This window comes from Pteronotus mesoamericanus, unplaced genomic scaffold (genome assembly GCF_021234165.1).
Source record: "Pteronotus mesoamericanus isolate MK-2021 breed Mesoamerican mustached bat unplaced genomic scaffold, CSHL_Meso_final contig_65, whole genome shotgun sequence".
Taxonomy (NCBI): domain Eukaryota; kingdom Metazoa; phylum Chordata; class Mammalia; order Chiroptera; family Mormoopidae; genus Pteronotus; species Pteronotus mesoamericanus.
Window position 1 is genome coordinate 12,517,720 of NW_026555228.1, and position 24,377 is coordinate 12,542,096.

General features: G+C 40.2%; 1 protein-coding gene and 1 pseudogene across 2 annotated transcripts in view; both read right to left on the reverse strand.

The window, feature by feature from the left end:
- APOO (apolipoprotein O) overlaps positions 1 to 24,377 on the reverse strand; it is a 275,320-nt gene that overhangs the window by 49,386 nt on the left and 201,557 nt on the right. The window lies entirely within an intron of this gene.
- Positions 13,650 to 14,370, reverse strand: LOC129076862 (pyridoxal kinase-like; annotated as a pseudogene).

The window sequence follows — 24,377 nt, forward strand, 5'->3', positions numbered from 1 at the left end:
ATTAACAAATATATCACCCTTTCTTTCTCCTGTAGGTAAGGCACTCTGAAGGATCTGTGTTAAATCTCTTGTCATGGTTAATCAATCTGGATAAATATGAATGACTAGTAAAATAATTATACTACTATGAGTATAGGTTCTCCCCAATCTAGTGAATGTTTTGCTTTTCCCCACCTCAGTTCCAAGCCATTTTATCTTAATATAGTCCTAAAGTCAATTTCTTCTTTGGTGAACATGGAAAAATCATCCCTTTTGCAGCACTCATACTTATCAATGTCCTGATATGAGAGACCAACTCAGGAATGTGACTACAAGAAACTCGTTTGCATTAACATCAGCCTGGAAAGATAGTGAAGCAAGTCCTAGCCTCCCGCTAAAAATCCTCCTTTACGTTTATCTCCACAGTTTTTCTAAATTAATTTACTCAGTCAACAAATTTAAAGGGAAACCACAGTAGGTTTAATGCCAACCAGTTTAAAAATAGTCAAGTCTGTTCCGCAGGGCACAGACCAAATTCAAAAATGCAGAAAGGAACCATGTGTAAAAAAGGGCGATTAAATAAGCACATACTCAATACAGCTCACAGCCACAGAGCTAACGACAGGCTCTGATGCAAATCAGCTTCACTGTGGAAGGTTCAGGCAGGAGCTGTTAGGAATTCTTCACGGCATTTTCTAGCCCATGACACCTACCAGGCTTTCGCCCACCTGCTCACACACCAAGTAAAATGCGAGAAGAACAGAGCGTTGCTTGAATGCATAATTCCCAAATGTTTAAGGCAACTAGATGTCTGAATTTGAGGGGTTTCAGCCCCCTGCTTGCTCCTGATGCTCCTGGGATCCAGCCATTCAATCCCAGGGCTGCGGGGCATGAATCATTGCCGTAAATCACCTTCAATTTCTAAATATATAAGGCGAGTTTAGAGGAAAAAAACAAGGTGACATTCTCTCCACAACCTTCAAGAACTGGCTGTGTGACAAGAGCCAGCGCCAGGGGAACCTAGCCATTGGAAAGAAGAGGCAGCCCAGAAAATCCCTTTGAGACAGACGGAGGGATAACAGGAAACAAGAGAAAGGAGCGGCAGTGAAACAGGGACTGACAAAACAGAGCTGAGCTTAGAGCTCAACCAGCTGCCTTGCTATCATTTCAGTTTCTCCAGGAGGCAAATGTGCTGCATTTTCTACGCAGGTGATGCAGCCACCCTCCTGTCCTTCCTCCCAGGAGGAGGTGGCCTGTGTCTGTTTTGCTCACTTCAGCACTGAGCACACTGACAGACACACAGTAGGAGTTCAATGTATGTACGTTGATAGAATGAATCATTCAATCAAATAGCTGACTAATTAATGAGACAAAAAGGTTCCCAGCAAAGTTTATGAAATACTATTTTTGGAAAAAGTATCATTATAAAATGATACCTGTGCTATTCTGGGGAGGTGTGGGGAAGGATTTGCTTCCCTAGGCAAAATAAAATCATATATGGAAATATAAGAAAAATTTAAAACCTCATTAGAGGAAATAACTGTGTTTTCCTAATAAAATATACATGATATAAATTGAAACATAATGCAAGAAATTCAGTCAGGACTGTTTCTGAGTTTAAGTGAGTAATTTATCCTGCACTGATAGCCCTGCGCTTGGCCTCTGTATTCCACAATAATGCTCAGTTCTTCCTGGTTCCTAGGATTCAAGCACACTATGGAAGCTGATGGTGGCGATGAGTAAATTTCCCTGCATAGATGAACCAAGAAGGTTTATGAACCAACATGCAGCAGCAATTAACAAGCACATGAAAAAGACACTGACTAGAATATGTCAAAGAGTCTGGGAAAGAGGCACATTTTTAGCATAGCCACACACAGTAGAAATTTAAGAGGGAGTAAATCTTGGCAATGTAAAGGGTCTGATTGTCTTGCAGATGCTCTACTATGTAAAAGGGCTCTTAATAGCTCTTACACTGTCCTGACTCCCTGTCCCTGCCCCGTCAGACATCTGATAACAGAATAGATGGACCTAAACAACTCAGCCCACACACTGGATGGAGAAGCGGGAGCAGGGCCCTGGATGGGGGAGGTGCATGCCAAATGCTCCTTCCAGCACTGAATTTCTATTGGAACCTCGACTGCCCGAGCCACAACAGCCATTAAGACACAAAAGTGGACCATGATAAAACCTCCTGGCCCTCCAATTCCTCTTTAATGCCTTCCAAAAGTCGGGGTGTTTCTAAGGGGCGCCCCACGTGGGCTCTGTATCAGTCTTCTCTGCTACTCTGCCTGGGGGAGCTTAGCCACGGGCACCTCAAACACTCATGTCTTACACCCTTGTGCCCACTGCAGAACAGGCAAAGGGGTCACTTCCTCCCGTGTCGTGCAACAGGGACGGCGTAGCAGACAGCAGCCAGGGCCCTGCCACTAGGCCTCCCGCTCTCACCTTTTCTCCCCTGTTGGGTGCTCACAGCTCCCCGCCTGAGGGCTTCCTCCCTGCCCGAGAGAGAGGCAGGCAGGGAGTACCTAGGAGACACCCCAGCCACAATGCTTAGCCAGCAGTGATTGGATTGGAGGATAAAACCTTCAGCTTCCTTGCCCCTTGCGGGGAATAACTGAACCATGTTCTTTATTATCTCTCAAAGGCTCCAGTAAGATTCAGTCTCAGTTAGCCACAGTGGAGACCTGCTCAATGGTGTACCCTTCGTTGGCATGTTACCAAATCCGCTTTTGCATTTTGTAACACAGGCTTCCTTTCCAAGCAAGGAACCACTCAATTACTTTTGTTCCCATGCACACAAGGAGCATGACATTACAAGGCCCTATGAAAGCGGAGGCGTGGCAGATACCTCAGAGCCTGTCTGTGTCACCTCAGGCCTTAACCGTTGTCATGAACCTCTGGCTCACTGCTGACAGCCGACACTTGCAGCTCTCCATCTTGAGAGCCTTCTTTGGCTACCAGAGCGCACTCTGCTACCCGTAACAGGCCGAAAATGGCAAGGAGCTGGTGCCCCCAGGAGCGGCCCTCTACCTATGGCTGGATGAGATAGCTCTGAAGGCCTTATTCTATGCTGGCTTCCAGGGTTTTCAGCGGAATTACACTCCAGTTACCTATGGTGCTAACTTGCTTGATGACACACCCTTTACTTCCTAACTCACTCTCCACTCTCCTGCTAGTGCTTCTTGGGATCACCTTCCAGATTATAGCCATACCTCTTTTTATTGCACTTTGCTTTATTGTGCTTCAGAGATGTTGCCTTGTTTTTTTTTAACAAATAGAAGGCAAGGCCCTTCACCAGTAAAAAGATTACAACTCCTATTCCTGCGACACTCGCTTTATTGAGGGGGTCTGGAACCAAACCCATGCTACCTCCGAGGTGTGCCTATAACTATTTGTACTGGAATCCTTGCCTCAGAGTCTGCTTCCCATGGAAAATAGGCTAAGATAGAGGAGATTCACAATTCCAAATGTCTAAATGGCTAATAAGCAGCCAGAGAAGGGCAAGAAACCTTAAGTCCACAAATTTTGTTTCCTAAAAAGTTTGCTATGAAGGCAAAAGGAAGCCCTTCGAGTTCAAAGACCTCAGGCTTATTGACCAAGAAGTTAAATCTAAAGAAACATTTATGAGCCCAATACAAGGTTACCAAAGATTCTCATCTACTCTGGTCCTTCAGTATTTTTTAATTAAATTTACTGGGGTGACATTGGTTAAGAAAATTATTATATAGGTTCCAAGTGTACAATTCTATGCTACATCACCTGTATATTGCACTGTATGCCCATCATCCAAAGCCAAATCTTCTGTCACCATATACTTGACCCCCTTTACCTTTACTGCCTTCCCACCCTGCTTCCCTTTGGTAACCACCGCACTGTTGTGTCTATGAGTTTTTGTTTGTCTGGGTTTTTTGTTTGTTTGTTTGTTTGTTTGTTGCTTTCAGTTTATATCCCACATATGAGCGAAATCATGTGGTCTTAACTTTTTTTGTATGACTTATTTCGCTTAGCATGCTATTCTCAAGATCCACCCATGCTGTTGTAAATGACAGTATTTGATCTTCTCTTATGGATGAGTAGTACTCAGCATTTTCTACTGTGTCTGTTCCACAGAATTTGATGGGCTTCCTAAAGGAACATTGCCCAGTCTATCTTCTAAACGCTTAAGTAGTAGTTAACACACACTTAGAAAATATGAAATCATTGTACCCATTTGTTCTTCGCCTTTCAAAATGCACTTTAATAAAAATATCACAATATTTTAATTATAAAAGTAATAGAGGCTCATTGCAGATAACTTGAAAAACAGTAGACAACAAAGAGAAAATAAAAATTTCATCACCAAAGAAACCCAACATTAAATTTTTTAAATTTTTTCTCAATTGTTTAGAGGGATAGAAGGAGGGGATGGCAGGGAGAGAGAGAAAAAGAAACGTCGATGTTGTTGTTCCACTTACTTATGCATTCATTGGTTGATCCTTTTATGTGCCCTGACTGGGAATCGAACTCATAATCTTGTCATAGCAGGATGACGCTCTAACAAACTGACCTAACCAGCCAGGGCCAACATTAAATTTTGATGTATTTTCTTCTAGCCCTACACATATGAATATATTTTTTAACATTTTAAAAAATTTTATTTTTTTATTTTTAGAGAGAGGGGGAGGGAGGGAGAAAGAGAGGGAGAGAAACATCAATGTGTGGTTGCCTCTCATGCCCTCCCACCGGGGACCTAGCCTGCAACCCAGGCATGTGCCCTGGCTAGGAATCGAACTGGTAACCCTTTGTAGGCCACTGAGCCACACCAGCCAGGGTTGTATTTCTAGATATATATTTTTTGTAAAATTAGGATCATTCTGTGTAATATTTTTAAATAGATATAGTGACAGCTCTCAATTTCCCATTATCATTAGAGTTGGAGACTCACAAATACTACTAAATCAACAAATAATACACCAAAAAAATGTAATTTTAGTTTTCTTTAATCTCATCCCTCTCCTCTTCTTTAATGAAACAATTTTACATAATCTGATTTTTTAACCAAGTAGACTGATTAAAATACAACAACCTTTTCCTTCTCTGCCCATCTTTCTAAAAAAAAAAGAACAAACTGTTAACAAACAGCGAACTGATCAATCAGCAGGTGAGAGCAGAGAAAAGGGACAAGGGCCAGGTTGATGGAGACGGCAACTAGCTTCGGATAATCAAGGCTGATTGTGCATTCACTTTCCCATGAATGCCTTAGACTGTGAAGGGCAATTACCAAGTGCATTAAGTGGAAGGAATTCTGTTACTTCTTTTGTCATCTCTGATCATCTGTTGAGCTGGTAGAGACCTCTTTCTGGGACTTATTTGTAATCACCAGAAACAAGGAAGAAGGACCCCGACAGGTGTGCCCCTGAACACGGTGAAATGTTAGAAAATATCCCCCGAAAATTACAGTTAATAAGAGCTAGCATATAAAGGGTAGGTGCCTCCCCAACAGATTACTCATCTAAAAAATAACTTCTAAGGACACTGGTTCCTTATGAAAAAGAATTATTTGCTAAGTCTCATAAAGAGGCTTCCATTCTTCCCTACAATGAAATCTAAAACACAACTACTGGCAGATAAACTATAGTGTTGGGGACCGACTTCTCTGAAACAAGGAAGCATATACAGGCAGAAAACTGTGATGATCAAAAAGGGAGGGAGAAAGAGGGCTGTGATGAAGACAAACACTTATTGAATACTGTGCGTGCACTTGGGATAGGGGCTTTGTATCAGTTAAACTTCAAACTACTCTATGAAATGCACTTTCCACTTTCTACTTTCCACATGCACAAACTGAGGCCTCAGAGAGATTAATAAACAGCTAGTACCTAGAAGGGCTGGCATTCCAATATGTAACTGCCTTACTCCAAAGTGCCGGACAATAAAACGTCAGTGTTTATCAGAAATATTTCTGGCAAGAGAATGCCCTGATTCTGTTAACCTGTCATGATTACATAGACCAAAATACTTCTACAGCCAGCTACAAAATTTGATGGGAAGTATTCCCTACGTCCATTCAACTTCCATTTCTTAGCAAGAAAACATGTGATGTCGCCTCCTGAATGGGCATCCGCAGCATAAACTACTCTGAGGCATTATCTTGCCAGTGATAGTTCTCAATGTAAATTGATAAATTGGCGATTTAAGACTTTGATTAGTGTAGAAAGCACTGGATTTGTTACCCAGCAACTATTTACTCTGCTTTGTCTGCCCTGCCCTTATCCCTTGTAGCAGAACCTCTAAAATCCTCCTCTGGATGGCCACATGCTTCACTAAGGGAAACATGGGAACCCCATTCCTCTAACAGCCGAGAGCTTTAGGAACGGGCATGGAAGGCGGCTGTGACTGATGAAAGGAGACGGGAAGAGTGCCACGGGGCTTATGACAAAAGTTTCTTCATTCTCAATGAGAAGCAGGCTGACTAGGGCTTCTTGAAGAAATAACTCATTTCAAGTCTGGGGCAGAGAATGTACAAAATAATTGTGGGACATCTTGTTTTGTCAGAAAGTAAAGGAGCTTTCAAAGGTGAATGGAGTCAAAAGGAAATACGGCCACTAGGAACGGTGACCCCCTGACCAAAATTGGGAAAGCTTGAGTATCAAAAGAAATGAGTGAAACCTCTGAAATATAAAAACCCAGGAGCTCAAAGTAGTATTTTTGAAAAAGAAAGTCAAAACAAACTCAGTTGTCACCATTATACCAAAGCCTTACTTTGAAAATTGGTTATTAAACTGGTTATTTACACATCTTGCCTTCCTGGTACCTCAGGGTAATCTAATAAATATTTTGTTAACACTGATGAAATCACTGATCCAGGCAACTATCTTCAGTGGAACCTAAAGCCATTAGGTAGAAAGGTTAGTGGGGAGCTATAGTTACAGCAGTGCCAACATATCACACCCCAAATTATTTACTAGTCACAAGGAAAGTGTTATTTCATAATGGAGGGATCAGACTGAAACCCCCTTATTTTGTTTCACTAAGAATGGAACCGTCAGTCATTACGTGACTCTTAAAATGGTAACAGTAAGTGCATAACATCATCTATGAAGTATTTCTTCTATAAATATTTGATCTGAAACTATACAGTCCTTTACATCTAGCATCCAGTTTGCAGGAAATATGAAAGACAAAAACAATTCAAAGAAACAAACAGTCCGAATTTGAGTCCTTCGACAGAACAACAGAACTGGTCCTTTGAACATTTTAATTTTATTGGAAAAAGGAGAAGGCAATGTTCTAGAATCAAGATTAACAGGGATTTAGGAGATATCAGAACATGTAATGAATGATCCTTGATAGGATTTTGGTTTGAACAAACCATCCATAAGAGATATTTTGGAGAAAATTGTGAAATCGGAATATGAACTGGAATATTAGATGCTATTAAGGAATAATTATTAATTTTAGGTATGATAATGTGATTCATTAGGGAATTATCCTTATTTTTAAGATGCATTCTAAAGAAATTTCATGATGTCAAGATTTAAAATTATTCACCAGTAAATAGATGAACCAAATATGTTAAAATGCTAACAATGATTACTTCTATGTGATGTATACGGATAATTTTATATTTTTTTCCTCCACTTTGATGAGCGATTGAACTTTAAACAATCCAAGAGTGATGATGAGTCTCTCTTCTACTGGACATTACTATGCCTGCATATGATCCCAGAAACTGCATCAGCCATCTTGACACAATCAGGAGAGCAGGCCTGAAGGGGAAAGCTGGCGTGCAGAGGACAGAAGAGCAGGGAGATAGGACACCCTGCGTCCCTCATGACATTGCTGAACCACAGAACCACCCAACTCTGAGAACCTACTGGGCTTCTTAAAATGTGAGATAATATACTGTTCTTATTATTTATGTCATTTTGAATTGCATTACTAATAGTCAAGAATATCCCAACTAATACAGTTACGGAAAATTAACTTCCAAGTGCCCTGTTCCCACTTCTTTGAATGCTCTTCCTGTAGATACACACGTTTGTTCCCTCTCTTCCTTCAGTATCTGCTCAAATGCCACTTTTCCAGAGAACCCTAGCTTGATGACCCTGTAAAATAGCTATCTCCCTTTGTTCAGGGTGTACTGAAAAACTGAGGATCCTGCAAGTTGAAGACTAGTTCTAGGATCCATGTTAACCCCACCAATGTGCAAACACCATATTTTTAAAGAAGAGGGAAGGGAGAGACAGAGGGGGGAGGGAGGAGACAGACAGACAGACAGACAGACATTAACTTGCTGTTCCACTTATTTATGGATTCATTGGTTGTTTCTTGCTTGTGCCCTGACTGGGGATCAAACCTGCAACCCTGGCATTATCAGGGCGACACTCTAACCAAAATGATTCTTAACTGAGCTTAGGGCAAGTCCCTCCCACTTCTTCTACTGGCTGAAATCATCCTATAATTAGCAACATCAGATCACAATGCTGCACATAAGAAACATGGAGACAAAAACAGGAGAGCTCTGCTCTGCACTCGACCCCTCAAATATCCCATCTCCTCCTCTGGCTTTTGCTACTCCCTGATTTCCAAACATGTGTCTCTACTCCAACTTACTTCCTGAGTGCCAGGGTTATCTAGTAGTCAAACAGTCTGTTTGGGGTGCCACAACCTCAAAGAATCCAAAAGTAAACTCATCCTTTCTCCCCGTCCATTTTCCCAACATATTCTCTTTTGCATACTCCATATCTTAGCAATACTTTCTCAGACATTAAGTTTTGCCAATTCTATCTCCTATTTATCTCTTGAATCTGTCTCTTTCTCTTCAGTCTCACCACTACAGCCTTAGTTGTGGCTATGTTTAGCTCTTGTGTGAACTCATTTTTTTTAAGATTTTATTTATCTATTTTTAGAGAGAGGAGAGAAACATCAATCAGTTGCCTCTTCTATGTGCCCCGGCCAGGGACTAACCCACAACCCAGGCATGTGCTCTGACCAGGAATCGATAATTATTAAATTTAGGTATGATAATAATAATGTGATTAGTTAGGGAAACATCCTTAAGATGCAACTTAAATAAATTTCATGATATCAGAATTTAAAATTACTCATCACAAAACAGATGAACCAAATATGTCAAAATGCTTTGCGAAACCACCTTTCACTTTGCAGGATGACTGACCAAGCCACACTGGCTTTGAGGGACAACCTTTTGCTTTGCAGGACAACCTCCAACCAACTGGGCCACACTGGTCAGGGTGTGTGAGCTCTTTCTGTAGCAACTAGTTACTTTCCTACCACCTGCCTTATGCACACACAACTCCACCCCTCTCTTCTAGTGCATGCCTTACATTCCTGTAAAATTGGTCTTTCTAAAATACAAACAGGATCATATCTCTTCCCTTCGTAAAATTCATTCTCTAGAGACTTTTGTCTTTGGCATGAAAACCACCTTCCTTAGCAGGAGGTACAAGACTTTTTAGAAATTGGCTCCTATTTGCCATTCTTTATCTCCTATTCCACCTTCAAAACCTCACTCGGATATCAACTCCTCTGTGAAGCCCTCCGAACCAACCACTCTCCCCACAGTCAAGTTATGCCTTTCTTCCTCTGTAATGAACCTAATATCTTTATCAATGCTAAAAAAGACTATAATTAATTTGTGTATAGGTACTACTCACAAAGAAGATGAGCCCTGTGATGAAATAGATAATTTATTGTTCCTGCCTATATACCTTAGCACTTGTTCTCAATCACCAGATGGGGAATGGATGAGTAAGTAGAGAAGAAATCAATTACTTAGCCATCAATGGTTGTTTATTTTTCTGAACATTCTAACTAGATTTCCTAATTGTCTCAAATGAAAAAGTTCCTGCTAGCCATGATCATATGAGCAATTGAAACTGCTACGCTGGCATCTATTGTGACAATAACTATAAAAGAAAAATAAAACCTTGTTACATATCTGGTGTTCTGAGTAATAACCTTGAAAACAGGCCATGAAATTTCCCCATTAAAAAAATCCCAATGATGAGGTCTCTGCTATAGTAATAAAATTCTCATAAACACCGTGACCGTTTATTTAGAAAAAGAATGAATTTGTAGCCTCAAGTGTTAAGAGTGTAATGGAGAAGGAATCAATACAGCCAAGAAGAAAATCTCTGCCACACTTAAGAGAAATAAAAACCTTATCACCCTGGAATATTCCAAGTCAAATTCAAGATGGATCATTCTTTGACATTTTAATAGGTGCAAATTAATGTGATTATGGGTACATTTCTCACACAGTGAGATCTCCTGCAATCAGACCAAGAGAAAGCTTTAAAAAAAAAAAAACTTGCATTGAGTAACTTTATACCCACATACATATGCACATATATTGAATGGAGTGAGATAAGAACAAAGCTAATCTATTCAAATAAAAGGGTGAGTCAAAGAGAGACAATTACCACTGTCGTTCTTCAAAGTAAGTTTAATTTATTACTTCTCTTTTCTGTCATCATTGATTGCAATGAGAACTGAGACCAGAGGTCTGGGCAATCTCTAACAAGACAGGAGACTCTGCTCAGGAGATCCAACTTAGACGCTGCCCCATACTGACCAGAGAAACAGAAGAATCTGTGAGGACATTTGAAATACCACAGAGATCATGGAAAACCTAAGCCAGATTTCAGTTACTGCTCAACAGAATGATAATGTGATATAATCCTGACATGTCCCTAAAATTGTAAAGCAATACATAATTATTTGTCAAAATCAATCCTTTTCTATTAGCTTCAAGCTCTGTTATGTTATGTCTTCCTATGACCCAATCAAATTTTACCTATTTGTATTTCCAAAATCAGTGGTAACTGTTTCAGTCAGGGTCCCAATGGGTTGACATACTCAAAATAAGTTAGTTTGAGGAGGATTTATATTTAAAGGAACTCTTATTCTTAAAGGTGTGGGCAAGATGCAGAGGAACCACAAGTAGCCTAGGGCTAATGCTACAGGGGCAGTTACAACCACTAGTTCCAAAGGGAGGAGTGAAGGGAACCCAGAACCCAGAAGGAGGGGTTTATGTAACAGGTGCTGACCTTCAGTATGCGGTCTCAGCCAGCCCAAGGCGAACTTGCAGGGAGAGAGTCTGGAGATAAATTCTTAATCTCACTCTCTCTCTCTGACCCCCTTTCTGGGCCCCCATGGGCTGAATCTACCTGGAAGCTGGAGGACCAGGGAGCACCATGATAGCTAGCTTCATATAGGCCAGCATCCCATGACAAAATGTACAGTAAAGACACAAGGAGAATGACTCTAATGGGACAAATGAGAACTGTCCAACATTCCATGTTTTAGAAAGATACTTTTTTCCCCACTCATCATCTGCCTCTGTTGAGTGACTACTGTATGCAATGTACAGGTAGTTAGAAGCACATGGTGGGGACACAGGTAGAGGAGGTTGAAGGTAAAAGAAGAAGTCACAAAAGAAGTTTTCCTACAGGAAACTAAAATAAAAACATGTTTCCAACCACGGCAAAACTCATTCAACTACCATATTTACAAATAAAATATCTACTCCAGAGTGCAGTCTGTGGAACAGCAGCAGCAGCATCTGGGAGATTATTAGAAATGCAAATTCTTAGGCCAGTGACTCAGAATGGAGTTTCTAACCAGATCCCCAGGCGCCTGTTCTGCACATGAAACTTTAAGAAGCACTGCCTTAAGGGCTCCCTGGAGTTACTTGGGGTAATAAGAGAAGTATGGAGTAATTAAAGCTAGTGGGATTTAATAGGGAAAGGTTCATGGGGAGGGTATATTTGACAGATATTAAAATAGTATTTTACAGAAAACATGGTTTTTAATTTCATCATAAAGTTGATCAGTAACAGAATATATCACATTGAAGAAATAAGTCAAAAACTGATAGTAAATATTTTTACAGTAATAGAGAGTACTTTCATGATAAAATAAAAATTCCTGTATCACAGAAATTCTCTGAAGGTTCTCTAAAGGGAAAATCCAGGCTGGCTGCAACTGGAAAACTGCTGCTTCAGTTTGGTGCTTTGCCGGCTCTCTCTTCTTAATACTATTCTTCTTTGTATCTCAGGCCCAACTCTGACACTTAATGGGTGTTCAGTAAATATTTTTTGATTGACTGAAGCCCAACTGTTTTAAAATTGTGTGCTAAACTGCAATAGATCAGCATCAAAAAACCCAAAAATTCCAGTTGTAGATTTCTACTTAAGAGAACAGCACCATCTTGTGTTTCCACAGGAAGGTACGATCTCCTATCAAGTGTGCGTTTACCCGCAATATGAGAAAACTCTACTGCTAATGGTAACCCATGGCGCCAGGTGTATCTTACATTTCCAACAAAGTTTTAGAATTATTCCACTGTGCTTTCCCCACGCTTCCGTTCCATCTTTGAAATAGCAAGGGCACTTTCGTTTACTTTGGAGAAAGCTTTCCCTTAACATCTGCGTAGTCCAACTCACATCCTCGTTCCTCAGTGCTTACCAACTCACTGCACGCCATCCATTTTCCAACTTCTAGAACCTGCATGCATGCGCCTGAGGGCTTTCTCTAGTCACTGAAGTCCACCTTGCTGCTCACACAGCAGGCCAGGCTTAGCAGCAGCCTCACTCCCAGACAGCCCCAACCAACGACACGGGAGTTGGGAGTTGGTGGATAAACATCTTAGCTCCCTCCCCACTAAGGAGAGCAGCTGTTTCCTCAAGTTCACTCATGAGATGAAGCACTCACCACTCAGGGGAAGAGTTTGGGCTTCCTTCTTTTCCCTGTCTCACTTCCCCAGGCCCTTACCAATGTTTCCCTCACCTCCAGATAAACCTGTACTTGACTTTTTGCCTTGAGCCCACTGTGGTACCTTCCCACAGACACCCTTGGCCCCACGCCAGCTTTCCCTTTGCCGGCATTCCTGCTCCTCACTCAGCAGGTCCCCAGAGACACTCATAGGTTACAGGGCTGACCCATTGATAGTCGTGAGATCTGTGGACTGACCTGAATTTTTGGGGTCCTTCGTGAAAAGGCCCCCACCAAAGTGACTGCACAGGCCCATGCGTGTCCGGGCCAGCTGGCATTTACCTGTCCGTATGGTGAAACAGAAGCGGAATATCTGAAATGCCCAGTGACCTACCGAGCATCAAAATCAAACAAAAATCCTGAAGCAGGAGCGATGAGGGAAAGGTCAGAATGACAATGAAGAATAGTATTCAGCGTAATTCGCCCAGCTAAGAATGGTTAACACTCAAACTCATTCTCAGGCACACATATACTGCCCCCACACCAAAGCCCCCAGCCCACACTGGATAGGGACCTCTCAGTACGGGGAGCCACTGTGACTCTCCAGGGCAGCGGCCCCTCCCACCACATACGCCACTGCACACCCCACTGAGGAGGACGCCCTTCTGAGGGTGACCACAGAGCTGTTCTTCCAGAGGCTCGGGCATAGGGGAGGGAGCGGAAGGGAAGTTGGGTTTGCAAATCACAATTACTGTGATCACTTTTGTTATTTTTTAAAAACACAACTGGCATATTTTCACAATTGAGACCAGTTGGTGCTGGACAGTCATGCAAGAAAAAAATAACCAAGTTTCAGTCACAGCTCTGAGGCAGACATTACATTTTTCACGGGGACGAAGACAAAGGCACCAACATGCTGTGTGTCAGGAGGCGGACATGCGAGGCCCTCACAGCACTGTGGCTGGGACAATAACCTCCGGGTTCTCGATGTCCCTTTTTCTCTGGATCTCCTTCAGCTCTAGGTGAGCCAGGCAGGGCTCCTGTCCTTCCCCAACCTGGGCTTCCGCACACTTGATGGTCTGCTTCAGAACATGGTGCATGGCCGACATGGTCTTCTCACAGGACACCTTGAGATTGCTGGGGTGCCTGTGTATCCACACCAGGTACATGGTGGCAAAGAGGTCCCCGGTGCCCATGAAGACAGCATCCACCCTGCGAATGTCCATGTGGACGCAGATGCAGGGAAGGCAGGTCAGAGCTGGCGATGACCAAAGTGCTGGGGCCCATCAAGTGCAGCACGACCATCACCACTAAGGCTTCTTCCCAGCAGTGGATCCTTCTGCCACTCAATAAACGCACTGTCAAACTGTATGGGAGTCATGCTGGCAACCAGCGCAACCTTTTCTTTGTAAACAGGAGATCCCCTGGGAACACGCACAGGGCATTCTCCTTTCCATTTGTCACCCATCAACAGGTCACACACGTACACCCGCAGGAGTTCTGCTGCTTCAGCTCATGCACGATGTCCACCACCGTGGCCAGGAAGGACTTGTCCCTCATGACCACCTGGTTGCCCACACAGCATCGGACCACATGGCTCTGGATGGAAAGCTCTGGCAGCCCTACATGCCAGCCGGTCAAGGTGGAGCGGGCCATGAACATCAGCATCTCGTTGCTCACAGGCCTCGGGCTCCACTTGGGCTTGGGCTCCTCCCCGGTGCAATCAGTGCAGGCACTTGGCTCTGATGCCAAACCACCTCCGTGACCCCAGTTCCTCTCTTGACATTTTCTTAATTCGTATACCCTTTATTCTCTAAATAGTCATAAGGCATGATACTTTCCATTTGGCTCAGCTTATTTCTCCTGTGTAAACGGTAAGTGTAGAAAAACGGTAAGATTGACCATTTAGGTTTATTCACATTAAGGCCAGGACCCCAGCGCAAGTTAAATTTCTATTACAATTCAAAATGAGAACAGAAGAGCAGTTTAAAGGTTGAGCAAGGTGAGTCTCAAACCGCGTCTCCCATCTTCAGCTCAGTCCACTGACGTGGTTCATGATCAAGTGACAGGATGTTGCTCTGAAGCGCTGGGAAGGCACATCCGCCAGTTTGGGATGACGGGGAAAAAGACTGGACACTACAGTGGTCAGTGGCCCAGAGGGCTGAGCCTGTTAAGGAAGTGTCATCAAGTACTCAGAAACAATACACTCATCAGGAATGTTATGAGACAGGCATTTCCCGTTGTCTCCCTTCTCTCACAGGAGAACCCCTGATTTTACGCTGGGCTTGTCGTCTCCCCAAATAGAAAACATTTCCATGCTGCTCTGCAGTTAAGTGTGGTTCCGTGTGTCTATGCTGTAGTTGACTGAAGATAAGCAAAAGTAAAATTTACGTCTTTTGGGTCATGTCCTCAACGGCAAGGATGTGGCCACTACCATTTTATACCCTTCCTGCTGGATGGAATTTGGATGTTAGGAGAGACATCTTGAACCACGTGGATGAGGTCAATATTCTAAGAATGGCAGATCAACAAGGTGAGGGTGCTTGAACCCTTAATGGCTTTTCAGTTGAGCACTGCCATAACTCCTGAGATTTTACTTTGAGAAATAAAGGAACTTCTATCCTGTTTAAGGCATTAATTTCATCTCTGTTAGAGCAGAGATTTTATACTATTACAAATACATGGCAAATAATTTATTTTAAGGATGAATAATAATGAGTCATTTATTTTTGGTACAAATGAGAGCAGTTGTTATATTATAACACTACTCACACTGAGTTTTATTCCCAAATGTTTTACACAACAGGAAAAAGGAGTACAATCATATATAACATGTCACAAATTGTGTAAAGCCCATAGGATGTGTCCAACATGTAAAGGTCATCTATTATGTGTACTGTGGTTTGAAAACTGCTAGATTAGAACAGAAGGTTAAGAAAACCATGGCTATAGGTTTGATATCCATGTGGATTAATTGTCTTCACGCTCAGATTGTATTCCTTGCCTCAGTCATTGATTTGGCTAAACCAGTAAGAGAGCTGGATGCAAAATAATCTGCACCTACAGAAAAATCATGTAGGGCCAAAGTCCTATTAGTGGGAGCGCAGCTTAATGACAGCAGAAAGGACAGCGCTGAAATATAGTGAGCTGAATAAAAAGCACATTTTGCTTCTAAAATTGTCAAGAAATAAAAATACGTATATGAGACTCTCTATTGAACAAAGCATGAGTAAACAAGCCTTCTCCTACACTGCTAGTAGAGTGTATGTTTCTTCCAAAGAAATAATCGGGCAAGTACACAAAAATGAAATATGCTAAGCTGTTCCTCCTAGTGCTAGCTGTAATAGTGGAAAACTGGATGCAACCTACATGTTCAACAACAGAGAACTGACTAAATAAACTTGGTATATCCCTGTGATGGAATGATTTGCAGCCATTAAAATTCATGTTTAGGTTATTTCATTACGTATTAACTACAGTACAGGTTTTTAAAATATACGATGTGATCCTGATTTTGCAAAAATACCACACTATGGGTACGTGTGTGTATATATGTGTATATGTGTGTGTGTATATATATAAAATTGTTTAAAGTATTTAAAATGTTAAAACTCTAATGTTATTTCGGGTAAGGGGGAACGAGTAATTTTTACCTTCTTCAAAACGTGCTTTTGTTTTCCAGAGACTTCAGTGAATATATGCATATTAACTTCATAATCAGATAAACAAATAAATGTAGTCTTAAAAGGCAGGAGAGAGAAGGGAAGAAAGGGAGCAGGGAGCAAGGGAGGAGAGTGAGTGGGGGCTTTCATAGAGGACAGATCTGAGTCTGCATCCAGATTCCACTTCATAGCTCTTTGATCTTGTCAGAATTAACAGCTTAATTTTATATTTTCTTATCTGCAAAAACAGGGTTAATATAATACTTATCTGAAAGGGCAATTATGAGGGCTTAATATCTTCATATGTACTTCTCAAACTTCTGAAAAATATTAATCACTTAAAATTATCAAATAAAATATGTCTTGGGAAATTCTGAATGTATATTTGGATATTAAGGGCTCTACCAAACAGGCTTCTTTACCAGTTCATCTTCATTTAAGCCAGCCTTCCCTGCACTGATCTGACCACAGTGTCATGTTTTTCAGAGTACCTACGGGCATACTTAATTCTGCCCCATACATCTTGGGAAATGTTGACAGGATAGGATCCAGTACCAACACACAGTGGGTGCTTAGGCGTTATCTGTCCTCTTTTCACTTATGAAGGACTGAGATTAGGTTCTTATGATGCCAGAAATAGTGAACTAGAATGGGTAGAAGACATCTCCTAATTATGAACCTAGAAGAATAATGGACTTAGGAGAAGTCAGACTGGAAGAAACACTGACAAATGCTACAGTGCATTATTTTCCAACACAGAAATGAGGCATATGATAGCTGAAAGGGAAAAAACGAGATGATATCATTCCCAATTAACATAAAATCATGATTTGTTACTGATGGTAAGCGTAATGTGTAATCAAAGAAATGAAGTTTACATAGGAGTAATATGTTGATTAATCCTAATACATGCCAAGACCCTGACAGATAAAAGCAAACCACCTTCAATTTATTATTTCATAATACATTAGCATCAGTCAGTGGCCCTTCCAACGGGAGACAGCAAGGCCCACCTTCAATTTAATTTTTTTTATTATACGTTGAATCATCAGATCCTACAGATATTTTTTAGGGCTCAGCATGAAAACTTCCCAGAAGAAATACTACATAATGAAACCAACACTGTCATGGGCAACACCATGAAAATTCAAAATGCATTTTAAGTTTTCACCACTGCTACCATTTGCTTAGTATAAATAATTAATGAATGAATAACTGGATAAGGTAAAAGCTGCATATGATTCATAATTGTCAGATGTAGATGAATTAAATACTCTCTCAAAATCCCTTAAAACCCTGTATTCTTCATCTTCATAATTTTCTTGACATTAGAACAAAGTTACCATATGCCAACGAAACCAAGAGGGAACAGGAATAAAGAGGTATGAGGAGCCATGAATTGGCCCAATCCAATTAAGTTCAGGAATCAGAAAAGATCATATTAACTACTGAGTATGGCAGCCATATTATACATAAACAATAACAAAGCCCCCCAAAAATAAGATATTATAATTAAGAACAAGAAGAAATAATAGACTACATAAACAGGCTTTCAAAGAATTCAAATATAGAAATGAATCATAAGACACATACCTAAAACATCTATTGTTACTATGCTTAAATAAATAAAAGACACACTTGAAAATATCTTTACTGGAAACCATAAAAAATGTACAAGGAGATTTTAAAATGTAGCCAAAGAATTTATAAAAATATCAACTGCAATCCAAAATTTAAAACTCAATGGATGAATTTAACATCAGATTACACATAGCGAGAGACTTGGTAAACTGAAATACAGTTCAGAAGAAAGTATCCAGAATGTAACAAAGAAATTTTTTAAAATAAAATTAACAAAAGTATTTAAGGAGACACTATATGGAGTACAGGGTGAAAAGGTTTAACATTTCTTTAATTAGAGTTCCAGTAGAGAAAAGAAAAAATGGGAATTTCAACAGTCAATAGCTGAGAATAAAAAACAAAGATCCAAAGACTCAAGAACCCAGTGAGGCCTAGGCAGGATATACAAAAGCACTTTGATTATAGACACATCACAGTAAAACTGCACAATACCTAAGACAAAATGAAGATCTCAGAAGCAACTACTGGGGTGGGGGGGGGAAGAACAGATTATGTTCAAATGAGTGATAGACTGAAAAGTGACTTCTTAACAAGAGCAACAGAAACCAGAGGGAGGTAGAATGGTATCTTCAGTTTGCTGAGAACAACAACCAATCTACTGTAAACTGCTGATTGTAAATTGCAGATATTTTAAGATAGACAAAATTGGAGAGAATTTGCCTCCAAAAGAATCTCGCTGAAGAAAATTCTAAAGAAGGTATCTCAAGCAGAAAAAAAACATATTCCCGAAGGAAAGGATTAAGATGAAACAAAGAATTTAGAGCCAAAAATGAAAAAATATAAGCAAATCCAAAAAATATTATTTAAAAACAGTAATAATGTTCTTGGAGATTAAATAAGATATGAAACAAGAATAATTTATAACTGAGGACACAAATAATGAAATTAAGTGTTCCAAGACTCTTATACTGTCCAGGAGAAAAATAAAGGAACCTGTTAAATTTAAAGATTTTATTTATTTATTTTTAGAGACAGGAGAAGAGAGGGAGAGAAACACTGATGTGAGAAAGATACTCACTCCCATGCCCCATTGGGGGCCCTGGCCTGCAACCCAGGCAGGTGCACCAACTGGTAATCAAACCAGTGATCTGCTGGTTCGCAGGCCAACACTCAATCCACTGAACCACACCAGCCAGAGCAAGGTACCTATTAATTTTAGACTTAATAAATAAATTAAACATATTGTAATTACTGGGATACCACTAAAACAAAAAAGTACATAGCTTTTGAAATGAGTAGAAAGAATTTGAATGATTTAAAAAGTACTCAATCTGGAATAAGGCAATAAAAGTGTGAAATACAAAGTACAAAATAGGATGATTAAGTAAGACCAAAACCTATTATTAATTCCTTTAAATATAAATTAATCCAATGCCCCAGTTAAAAGACAAAGATTCTTAGAAAAAACACCTTAATAAAAGAACTACATTTTAATCAAAGGAACTACATTTTAATCAGAAAACTACATTTTAATCAAAAGACAATATCTAAAAACTAAGGATAGCGTAAGTATAGGAAAAATACACCATGCAAATTTTAATCAAAAGAAAGCTAGAGTAAGCCCTGGCAGGTGGCTCAGTTGTTTGGAGCATTATCTCATACACCAAAAGGTTCAGGGTACCTTCATGTCATAATTTTATTAACATTTTATGAGATTACATCTTTGGTTCGTTCTTGCCAATCTCCGTAATTTTGCAGGGTTTTTAAAAACATATTTATGTATTTTACACAGAGAAGAAGGGAGGGAGAATGGGAGTGAAACATGGATGTTTGAGAAAAAAACAGACCGGCTGCCTCCTACACACGCCCCTGACTTGGGACTGAACCTACAACCGAGGCATGTGCCCTGACCAGGAATAAAACTGGCGACGTTTTGCTTTGTGAGACAATGCTCAACCTACTGAGCCACACCAGCCAGGACATGTAATTTTACAGGGGTTTTTTTACCAAGCATATCAGGAACTCTCTGCACACACCCCCAAACAAAATAAACTTGATTTTTTAAAAGAACACATAATTTCGCAATTAAAAGACCACAAAAAAACATTTATTTCTTGCTTGTATTGTGTTTGCACCTGCAAGGTGTGCTGTTGCAATTCCATATGTGCTTCCATTCTGGGGACGAGACTGAAGGAGCAACCCCTATTTAGGACAGACTCATTTTAATGGCAGAAGAGACAAACAAGAAAGATGATGGAAGTTTGTGATGCTCATATGTGGCATACATCATGTCCACCCACATTCCAATGGCTGAACTACATCAGATGTCCAAGCCCAAAGTCAATGATGTGATATTGTGAACTCCGTCTTCAAGGTGGCAGGCACAAGTCAAATGTCAACAAGCAAGGGCAAATTTCTCATCAGTAAAGGAGTTAATATTTGGAAAAGTGATACAATCTATCAGAGCAATGCACTCCTCTCCTCTCCCTTCCTAATCCTTTTGTGTGACAAAGGAAAAGAAAATATTTCTTGTTCCCTAGGTAGAAGTCAAGGTCATGGCTTATATGAGTTGTGGCCTGGTTAGTTTCCTCTGGGCTGTGAGCAAATACTTTCCACTTAATTTGGGCCATTATCCTGCAAATAAACTAGGACTTTGTAACTATAACTAAACAGGGCAAACCAATCCATGTTCTGAAAAAATTACCTGGAGAACACATAAGAAAAAAAAACAATAAGTACCTGGAAATAAGAAAATGTCATAAACTCAAAAACAGTTATCCCAAAAGGGGTTAACACAGTTCTTCCTCCTAAGGGTACCAATGAATTTTTATAAACCAGTGCAAATAGCACTAATTTCGTGGTATATGTTGAAAGCACTCATTTCCTGTTCTCCTGTGGAAGTTTACATAAGTGAATGTTGTCATCACTTTCTCAAGATCAAAATATCAGAGATTATGCCTTCCTGTATTTCTTAATTCAAAAATATTAATAGTACAGAATCCCAGTCATGAAGAGCAGCAGCCAATGATAAATCTAATGAATGCCTGTGACTCTCTTAAAAAAGTGACAAATTAGGTATTCATAAGTGAAGATTATTTAAAATTTTTCCACTAGTATGAATCATTTCAAACCAAATTATAGTAGAAATGCCCTATCCATATTAAATTCTAAACTATGCACTAAAATGGCCAATAATTTATTCTTTGAGAGAACATGAACGAGCCTCCAATCAATTTACATGAGATAGTCCAAGCAAATATGAAACTGCTGCCAAGTTCCTATAGTTCCATCCTAGTTATTTTATTTTTAAAAAACTGAGTGGAAAACGAGACAGTTGTTTTTACAGCTTAGCTATAAATAAAATGAAGGGGGGGGTGTAAAATCTCATCAAGAACCATGAATGTGCTTGGGAAATGGAGTTGCAACACACTAGAGTCACCTCTAAGCCACATGGTACCTCCTTGTACTCTGAACATGCTTGTGCAATCCACAGGCACACACGTCTATTGACTAGTAAGCCCTGCAAAAAATCTGTTCTTACAGTCTTGGGTAACTTCTATATTAAATCGGCAAAAGGAAACACAATCATTCAATACCTACCTCATCCCCAAGCAAACCCTCACCTCAGTGGTTACAACCTTAAAGGGAAGCCTGCAAAGGGACAAAGTGGCAAATCACATTGTTGTGGCCCAAAGAACACTTTCGATGATTATGCGAGATGTTATTCACATTTCACTGAGATATCAAGAGAGGTGATGTGGGAAGGATATCCACCAAACATCTGGACAGAGACCACAGCAACAGTCACCTAAAGTCCGGGTGGAATACAAACCGTAACGTCACTGTTTCTATGTAAGGTCACCAAACTGGCTCTTGATGGTGAGCTCTGGAGCAAATGGAGTTGCTTTAAGAAGCACCCAGCTACTAAAGTCATGAGGTAAAGAAGAACAGGAGCTTCCCAAAGGACACCTGAGGCTTGCTATGTTAACATTAAAGGAGCAATAAGGGTTATTTAATTTGACCCTTTAATGACATGTACAATAATAAAGCAGATTCAAAGCATTCTGATGACTCTCCCAAGGTCGCTAGCTAATTTTTTATGACATTTGACTTGAACCAACGCCTCACTATTCATAATTCATTATTCTTTTTACTCTAATTCTGAAACCCCAGTTCCAGCATTGAATTTTCAACAAGGAAGCAATTACAGCCAAGATATTAGTGAATAATATTTAATGATAGGGCAAAAAGGAATTTTCTTGAGTGACAGAAAGATTCTGTATTTGATTGAGATGTTGGTCACACTTGTGTATACGCTTGACTGCCTACTTGTTGAACATAAGATCTGTAGATGTCATCATAAATCATAAACAGTTTTGTTATTAAATACTTAATAGAGATCATTTATAAGATGCCAAACATTTAATAACATAAGAAAACCTACACAATATATCATTCGGCTTATTCCACCTTTTCCTAGGTCATGTAGAAATCAAGACCTGAGGCAAGGACTGAGATGTCAAACTTTATTTGGGAGGCACAAACCTAGGGCGGTGAGGGCAAGGAAAAAAAAGAACAAACAAGGTCAGGAAAGACAAAGCCCCCAATTTGATGCGTTACTTAGCATGATTACTGTTCAGAGGAGCCATGAAGAGACACAGCAGGCCTCTCACTCAGCACATGTGCTCGCTCAGCACACAGTACTTCTCTAGAAGCTTCGCTAGGAGGACTTGCACTTGAAAGCACTCCAATGAGATCTGGGAGAGGAGGAAAAAATGTATCTGACTAGCTCCCTCCCATCTCCCCTTTGAGGTTCCCGGTAACAGTAAATGGTCCCTGGACGGTTACCCAAGAAGCCAGATCCCAGGTCCCATATTCCACACTGGTGTTCTTCTCAGTCTCAGTGTGGAAGGGTGACTAGCGCAGGTGAGATGCTAACCAAATGGGTAAAGAGAAGGAAACAGTCAAAGGAACCTGTGATGATGCACAAGGTTTGTCACTCAATACAGAGTAATAAGCAGGATGTAGAATATGTACATTATCATCCTATTTATAAATCATCTCTGGGGTGGTGCAGTAAATGCCGATTGTGTTTCTACCTTTTTCTTCTCTGTACCTGTTAACTCTCCTACCCTCCAAAATCAAATACTCAAGATCCCCACGCCTCACCTTAGTAGTTTCATGTCTTCATGCTGTAATGATGTTTTCAGGCCTAGAAAGGAGTGTACTTGGCATTTAGTTACTAAACTTAGCATGCAAAGCAAATATTGCATATAGTAAAAATCCCTTTTGAAAACTCCTTAGTCATAACAAGTAGTTTATTACTCATAACAAATGGTATACAGTGGTGGGCAAAAGTAGGTATACAGTTGTAATGCAAATGCAATAATTACTAAATAATATGAGAATAAACTCTGTGTTTCATGTACTCACAACTATAAACCTACTTTCACCCACCCCTGTATTGTGTACTACCCACAAACTAATTCTTAGGTGCCCTAAACTTTGAGAACTTCTGAGCTTCGCTGAAGAAATTAAGAAAATCAGAGGTCTATGTGTGTCCGTCTGGGCAGCCAAACTGTCACGATCCTGCTCTCATGCTGGGGGCCCATCCGGTATCCCTTTCTTCCTTCAATCGGGGCTCCGCTCAGGTATAATCTCCCAAGGAAGAGAAGAAACAGAGGGCACTCAGCAGGCAGCTGGAAGAGTCCAGAGAAGATACGATGGGAAAAAAGATCCATCCAAACACAAGTGTGAAGAGGAGGAGATTTCCAACATATTGCTATTCTTGTTCAGTTCAAAATTCTGTTTCCCGATGATAGTTGATTTTCAATACTTTTTTGTATTGGTTTCAGATACACAGGCATAGTGGTTAGACAATCATATGCTAAGTGTCCCGATACTTCCAGTACTCGAAATTTTAAAGTAAACCCATTGAAATGATCTTGATTTAATGTTTTAAAATGTAACTTACTTAATGTTTACATAGACATTAAATAAAAGAACGTATCAACAGTAAAAAAATGGAACCTCCACAGATGCCTCACTGCTAACTGCCATACATGAAAATAGCAGCTCCTGTTGACCCTAGCCTTTTAACTTGTTTTATTTAGTTGAGAGCACTTATAACAGCCTGACAGCCTATTAAATACCTCATTACTCATGTTTTTGTTGAATATTTCTTCCCCTAAAATGTAAGCTCCATAAAAGACAGAGACTTTGTGCACTTTGCTGCTGTATCTTCAGTAAGCCTAGAACAATGGGTGATACGTAGTAAGTGCTTAATAAATATTTGTTAAAGAAAAATATTAAATCCCTAATCTGTTTTAACATTAAGCCTCTATAATCTTAATACATGTTCTCAGCTGTGTTTGCTGTTTGTTGTTTTAAGGAAGCTACTCCACTGCGTTTTCCTCTTCTTCAGACACAGGT